The sequence below is a fragment of the Tyto alba genome, unplaced genomic scaffold (genome assembly GCF_018691265.1).
Source record: "Tyto alba isolate M040663 unplaced genomic scaffold, T.alba_DEE_v4.0 Super-Scaffold_1000006, whole genome shotgun sequence".
Classification (NCBI taxonomy): domain Eukaryota; kingdom Metazoa; phylum Chordata; class Aves; order Strigiformes; family Tytonidae; genus Tyto; species Tyto alba.
This window is the reverse complement of record NW_024881272.1, coordinates 3,320,221-3,326,220: the sequence shown is the minus strand read 5'-3', so window position 1 is coordinate 3,326,220 and position 6,000 is coordinate 3,320,221. Positions and strand designations below refer to the sequence as shown.

Sequence of the window (6,000 nt, the reverse complement as noted above, 5' to 3'; positions counted from 1 at the left end):
CGTATTTTTCACTGTAAAAGCTCCACGTGTCTTTGCAAACAGTATCAGGCTCTCTGCAGTGAAAACGGTGACAAACAAAGTAGGCCAACTTCAAAGTTGTCAACCTAGAGTTAAAATTATTCCCCCTTTTGGAATCTCTCGATGTTGTTTCTGTCCACCTTCCTGGTAGTGATTTCCAATGCAGAGAAAAATAATTAGATTGCTAGAAAGACAAAGGTAGAAATGACTGCAATTAGCACCTTGCCAAGGATTTGGCAAACAAACTGTTATTTATTTTAACATTTTCATAATGGTGAAGGATAAAGGTCCTTAGATGAAAACATATCTGCCTGGATTATTGAAAGATACTAAAACTGTAAGTGATGAAAAGAATGTAGGCTTGCTGGAGTCTTTCTACATGGTAGCACTTCCTGGCAGAAACAATCTGAGAAAGCTTTTCTAACTGGATCTTTAAAGAAGCTTCACCTCAACCTCCATTTTTTTTTTTTTTTTCAGTCAAGTCGTTTTCATGAAAAGCTATGCCTCTGTGAATACAAACCCACAGTTTTGCTTGTGAAAATTTGGGCGCACGCTGCAATAAAGCTGATACGCATTGCACTCTTGGGGGAAAAAAAAAAAATAACTTTCACGAATAAGGCAGAGAACCACTCTCCCGTCCCACCGCTGTGGAGCGGGAGAAGGACACCAAAGGCGCAGGGGGGTCTGTGTTTTCGCATCTCTGACCTCCCCCAGATGCCCGGTGTTCTCCGACCTCAACGTGCCCAGGCTCCTGCCCTGAAACACTGTGGACCCTGGGCGCTCGAGATGCTCTGTGGTGGGTGCTGAGCCTCCCTTCTCCCTCGGGAGAGGACAGTCCACCCACCGCGGTGGGTACAGGCTTCCAGGAGAGGGAGCGGGAGCGCCCCTGAGCTCACCGTTGCCCTTTCAGGGTACCGCACCGCTCACACAAACACCGCGCTTCAAAGCAGCTGGTGTATTAGCGACAGCTTGACCTGAGAAAGTCCGATCCCTGCGCTTTTTCCACCCCCGTGCGCAGGCAAGGTCTCTGCGAAGCGCTGGAGGCGCGCAGCGCTGATCCTCAGCGCGGCCCCGTTCCTGACGGCCCACGGCAAAAGGACAAGCCGGCCGGTGGGAAACCTTTTTTTTTCAAGGATTTCCAAAAATGAGGGTAAAGATGACACGGCGCTCTCCTTGCCCGCCAGCGGTGTTTGAAACGACGCCCGTTGGTTGCGTTTGGAACAAAGGGCGCCTTTCTGATAACTTACGACCGTTCCACGGGCAGTTTTGAGACCCTTCGTTTCAACGGAGGGCACACGCCGGTTGTCTTCGGCAGTACTCTCTCCAGGTTTGCACCCGCCCGGTCAGGAAGGGCCTGCGTCCCCGGCCCCCGCCGCCTCCCACCGCCCCGGGGGCCGCGGCTGCCACGGGGTGGCCCGGCCCCTCGGGCCGCGGGGCGGAGGCGGGAGGCGGCGGCCGGGCAGGGCCGGAGCGGGCCCCGCCGCCGCGCAGCCGCCGGCCCCTCACCGGGGGGGGCAGTAAGCGGGGGGGGTGTGTTTGGGGGAGCGGCCCCCGTAGCCCCCCCCCCCCCCCCCCCCCCCGGGGCTCGGCGCCGGCGGCGGGAGCGGCGGCTCCTCCCCCGCGGCCTCTCCCCGCCTCCCCGCCGTGACGGCCGGGCGCGCCCCCGGCTCCGCCCCGCCCCTTCCCCGCCTCGGCCCGCCCCGGCTCCCCGGAGAGGCCGCTCCGCGCCCGGCTGCCGCCGCCGCCGCCGCCGCCGCGCTCGCACACTTAGTTGGAGCCGCCCGATCTCCCGCGTCCCCCCCCCCCCTCCGTCCCCTCCAGCCCCGCGCCCGGCGGCTCTCCGCGCCGGGGGAGCCGCTCCGAGCGGCGGCTCCGGAGGTGAGCGTTCCCCGGGGGCGGGCGGGCGGGGGTCGGGGAGGGGGCTCCGCTTCCCCCCGCGGAGGCCCGGGCCTGGGCTGGCGGCGGGCGGGCCGGGGCCCCGCTCCAGGCCGGGGTCGGGGTCCCTGGGGGGGGGGGGGGGGGCTCCCCTTCCCCACCGCGTCCCCCGCCCGCCGCGCAGCGTTTTTATTCCCTTATTTCTCCGTATCCCCCCCCCGCGCCTCCTCCAGGCGATGTTTTATTCATGACCCCGCCGGGCTTTGTACGGGGAGCGGGCGCCTTCCTCCGCAGTTCGCCAAGTGCTGCCAGACCCCGGGGCTGGGGAGGGGGGGGGTGGTGTGGGGGGGACACACGGCACACACTGGGGTGGGGTGGGGGGGGGTGTCGCGGTTTGGAGGAGAAATGGCTGCAAGGGTGGGCAAGGTTTTCGGAGCCGGGCGGGCAGCCCGGGGGTTGAACGGCATCTGTTTGTTTTGGGGGGTGCCGCGGCTCGGGAGCGGAGTGTTGCACGGAGGGGGGGGTGGGGGGGTGGGTGTACGGGGGTGCCGCTTGCTGCATTTCCCCCCCTGCTCGCAGGAGGGACGAAGCTCGCCGCAGGTCTGCCGGTCTCCCGGAGAAGAAACAAGTCACTGCGAGGCTTTCTGTAGCAGATTTTATATGTATCTGTATCTTCTCTTTCAAGGGTTCAGCCGCAAGCGTATTGCAACACCAAACGCCTGTAAGCCAGGCGGCACTTACACCATCACCGAGTTAACTGTAGATGTCAGACTGTGCTTGCACTGGTGTGATGTCAGATTCGTAATAACACGCAGAAATGGTGAATTCGGTGCGGGCTGAGCGTGATGGAGACGGCACAGACCCAGCTGGCGTGGACAGACTCTCTGGAGCCTCTTTCTTCCCTGGTGCTGGGCCGGCTGTGTAGGTAGTCTCCCGGCGCAGGCAGATCGTAGGGACACTGGGATAATTTTTACAGATGCGTGGGTGACTGCGGACTCGGAGGAGCAGAGACACTTAGCTTGCTGTCACTTAGAAAGGTATTCAGATGTGTGTTGGTGAGAGAGTCGTTTGCGGATGCCTGCCTTGTCTGTAACTTCTGCAATGAGGCTGCTGCCGTGGGTATCAGTCAAGAGGACGAATTTTGTCGTGTGCTGTAGAAAGCTGGCTGCGATCAATAGGTGGTTTCGTATTAGCCCTCGGTACTGCCTCTTGATTTCTGATGAGCTGATCGTGGAGCGGTGAACTGAAACTGAGGGATGCTAAAACACGTTCCTCGCCTTATTCGATTTCCCGTTCGCCTGCCCTTCACCTTCCCTGTGCCCTGCTTGGTTGGGTTTCAGTGGAAGAATTCTGATCCTGAGTTTGCTCAAAGAAATACGTGTGTTTTGGTTTTCCTTTTCTAACTTGCTGTTTGATAATAGCTGTAAGGCTACGTGCTTCTGAAGATCTCCTGTGTACGGGGGGGGCTGGACGTACTTGCCCTTTGGTACAAGTGGAACGCACCGGTACTACTTGATGTTGTTTAACCTTATATTATCTTAAGTGTTGTATGATGAGGCAGCTTGATTTGTTTAAGACTTTGTGATGATGCAATGCAATAATAATTATAAATCTTCTCATTGTCTGAAGAATCTTTAAGTACTACTCTGTCTCGGGAGGTACTTCATGGGTGTTTATTTCCAAGAGGCACAGGCATGGATGAGCAGCATTTGATATTAATCATGTTCATTTTGGGGTGGGAGGGCAGGAGCAGTTTGGCACTGGTACTTTAAGTTGTAATTTATGGGTGTGACGTCATGCGGTAGATAAGCTTTTATGGGATCTGCCATGTAAATTATGGCCTTTGTTTATATACGTGCAATTACTTGTTCTGAAAATCCACGCTGTATAGTTTGCTTAACAGCCTGCGCTGGAGCTGTGAATAAGATCTAGCAGAATGTGCTTTAATTGTGCAATATTGTTCACCGCTCGAAAACATTTCACTTTACCTTGTGCTTGCAGCCTGCACCAGGTGTGAAGTTACTACATTGCATCCGGATGCTGCGATACGTCTTGTACGCTAGTCGGCTGTGAAGGCAGTGGCCAGGTGCTTTTATTTTCTTCTTTCTCCATTATATGTTTCATCTTGTTTTTTTAAAAGCAGTGGAGTGCTGAAATGAGTGATTTCAACTAATCCGCGCTGGAGGGAGAGCAGCTTGGTTATTTAAGGCTGCTGTAGTTTGTTATGCAATCGGATTAGCAAAGGTCGAAATGATCATTCAACTTTGGGAAAACAAATTATATGTATCTGTGTCTATAACATGGGGGATTAGGGCAATCGTTTACATCGGAGAGATGTGCTGCATCTAGCGTATTGGAAATACTAGACAAAAGCACAATGAGTGGACACAGTAACATGGTAAATAAGTTTTTGGTAAACTTCTTGGGATTGTAACGCACTTACTATTGATTGTCTGTACTCCGGGAGCTTCTGCAGTGCGTTAGGTGCTGCCTGCATCCATGGGCAAACTTACTTTCAGCTTCATTTAGTTGACTAGCAAAGGCCTTGGCAGGCGTCTTTGTGCACAGCCTGATCGTGCCTGGGCTGCTGTGCAGGCCCTGGGCTAATTGCAGTGCAGGTGTTGGGTCTAGGAAGATGACCAACGCTCAACTGGAAGCTTTTTAAATTAAAAAAAAAAAAAAAAAAAAAAATTCCAGACACGTTTGCTGAAGCTGGCAGCACCTCAGCCAGTCCATTATTAGTTGGCTATTCCTCCTTGTTGTCGTGGAAGCAGCATTGCTGCAGGAGAGAGGTTTTTTTTTTTTTAAGACTTGTCTCCCTGAATCTGTTCAGCGAGGAGGTGATGACGCGTGCGCTGCGCAGGCATCGCTGGTGTAGCAGAGGTGGGACCCCGCCGGGAGAGATGAGAGCTGACCCAGAGAGGGGAAAATGGAAAGGTGGGGTGCGGTGGAAGCAGCTGGAGTGCAAGGAGGAGAGGGAGGCGTGTGCTGGTGTTGTGGCAGGGACCTCTCTTGGCGTCCGTGCGCCCGGTGCCTCGCTCGGGCCCCGGTCTGCGGTTGCAGCGCCGTGATCTCGCGTGGGCTCTGGTGCTCTAGAAGTGGTCCTCGCTCTAAAAATGCCGTAGCGTGAAATATGCCCGCTGTTATTATGGTATCCAATGGGGTCAAGTGTTTGGGGGGGAAGGAGGAATAACTGGCTGCCAGCAGCCGGTTTTCCAGAGGCCTTCATACTGGCGTGGAGCCTGAGCCCTTCCAACCTTCCTCTTCCTCAGGGAAAGGTAAGGTACCCTCGAGGATGCTGTTCTTCCCTCCTTCGGCAGAAGATGATGGAACAGGACTACGTCTTAGATACACATTCAAAAATATTTTGGAAAGGGTTTTTTAAATTATTACTTATTTCCTTGCTGAGTGTGTTTAATTCTATGTAAACAGGCATCTGATTGCAAAGGGATTTCACAGGCTCTTGCAAGTATATATCACTATGCTGCTAGCTGATCTTGGTGCTGTATAACATATTTGTGCCTAAATGTACACAAGCACATTTTGGGTATACTGGAATCTAAAGAGATACTTATGGGAATAGGTAATATTATAAAGGCTGTATTATTGTAGCATGTTCAGAGAGGAGTCAGTGTGGAATGTGATATGCAATCAGAAATTTTAAGACTATCTCTTTTACTCGTACTAGTCTACTTTGGCTCCTATTTATTAACAGGTTGGTATCTTGTAGTCTTCAATTTTGTGAGCTGAAGAAGAGCAGTTATTCTTGGTCAGACTAGAGATCTGTCTAGCTCAGTATCTTTCTGATGTGGCCGCTTACAGGTGCATAGGAAAACTGTAACTACAGAGTTATCCTCCTGGTAAACCCTTCCAGCAGTTATTGCTCCAGGAAATCTTTGGGCTGGCAGTTCCATTGAGGCTGTTGTGTTTAATGGGGGCTGATGGATTGTTTTCTCTGAAAAATGTCTGATTTGTTTTGAAAAATTTTATGGCATTAGTGTTCACAACATCCCGTGTCAGTGAACTTCTGGTATAATTGTGCATTCTGAAAAGGATTCTTTTTTATTGGTTTTATGGCTTGCCATTTGAAGTACCTGCCTTGTGATT

At 53.1% G+C, this 6,000-nt stretch overlaps 1 protein-coding gene across 7 annotated transcripts in view; it reads left to right on the top strand.

Moving 5' to 3' along the window:
* Positions 1–1,709: 1,709 nt before the first annotated feature.
* The window catches only part of CUNH1orf21 (chromosome unknown C1orf21 homolog), a 132,752-nt gene continuing 128,461 nt past the window's right edge, over positions 1,710–6,000 (top strand). For 3 of the 7 annotated variants that reach the window (XR_006166997.1, XM_042807646.1, XM_042807654.1), the window contains exon 1: positions 1,710–1,896. The gene's annotated coding sequence lies outside the window, so the exon portion shown is untranslated. The other 4 variants (XM_032995176.2, XM_032995178.2, XM_032995177.2 and 1 more) reach the window with 4 other exon arrangements.